This window comes from Schistocerca gregaria, chromosome 3 (genome assembly GCF_023897955.1).
Source record: "Schistocerca gregaria isolate iqSchGreg1 chromosome 3, iqSchGreg1.2, whole genome shotgun sequence".
Taxonomy (NCBI): domain Eukaryota; kingdom Metazoa; phylum Arthropoda; class Insecta; order Orthoptera; family Acrididae; genus Schistocerca; species Schistocerca gregaria.
The window spans coordinates 262,129,830-262,131,121 of record NC_064922.1 but is presented as its reverse complement, the minus strand read 5'-3'; positions in this window follow the sequence as shown (position 1 = coordinate 262,131,121).

Here is a 1,292-nt window from a genome sequence, read left to right as displayed (position 1 = left end):
TTGTCACGAATTGCGCTGCCCCTACCGCCGGAGGTTCGAGACCTCCCACGAGCGTGGGTCTGAGTGTTGTTCTCAGCATAAGTTAGTTTAAATAGTGTGCAAGTCTAGGGATCGATGACCTCACCAGTTTGGTCCCTCACAAATTTCATACCCATTTGAACATTTGAGCCCACTTGTGTACCCATGATGACTGCACGACAAGAAGCTTTACGCCTCGTCTGAGCCCATCAACACCGACATTGGACTGTTGATGGCTGGAAACATGTCGTCTGGTCGGACGAGTCCCGCTTTAAATTGTATCGAGCCGGTGGACGTGTACGGGCATGGGGACAACCTCATGAATCCATGGAACCCGCATGTCACCAGAGACTGTTCAAGTTGGTGGAGGCTCTGTAATGGTGTGGGGCGTGTGCAGTTGGAGTGGTACGGGGCCCCTGATACGTCTAGATACGACTCTGGCGGATTTATGGACAGCCCTGCAAGATTCGCGGTGTGAGTTCCCTCCAGCTGCTTCAGACATTAGTCGAGTTCCTGCCGTGTCGTGCTGCGACAGTTTTGCATGGTCACGAGTGCTCTACATGATATTAGGCAGGTGTACCAGTCTCTTTGGTTGTTCAGTGTATTTCAAACCAATGCAAATTTCTCCAATTTTTATATAAAAAGGAAAAACTTTAGCACTGCTATTTGACTAAAGGGTATATCGGTTTTTTACTTTGTTGTTTGTAAAAAAAAAAAGAAACTACATCTGTTATAACCGAGACCAAACAAATACCGAAAAATACTGCTTAGCCGGCCGCGGTGGCAGTGCGATTCTGGCGCTGCAGTCCGGAACCGCAGGACTGCTACGGTCGCACGTTCGAATCCTGCCTCGGGCATGGGTGTGTGTGATGTCCTTAGGTTAGTTAGGTTTAAGTAGTTCTACGTTCTAGGGGACTTATGACCTAAGTTGTTGAGTCCCATAGTGCTCAGAGCCATTTGAACCATTCCTTGAAAAATACCGGTTATTCAGAACTTAAATACCGACATCTGTTTTAACAGGTATTTCTTTCCTATCCCAAGTGCGTGAGGCGACTACTCGTCGCGTGCGCGTGCATAGCTCACGTGACCGGTGGCCGTCGGGGTTGAGGATGCGGGTTGAGGCTGCAGCGGTGTGGTTAGCGTGTGCGCCATCGACATCTAGTGTGGTCATTCTGGCCACGTCTTGCCACGTTGACGATGCTGTTCACGCTCTAGTATTGCCACTAACGCGGGACTGTGCACCGCACTTAAGTTGGTATTTTTCGCTTCCATTG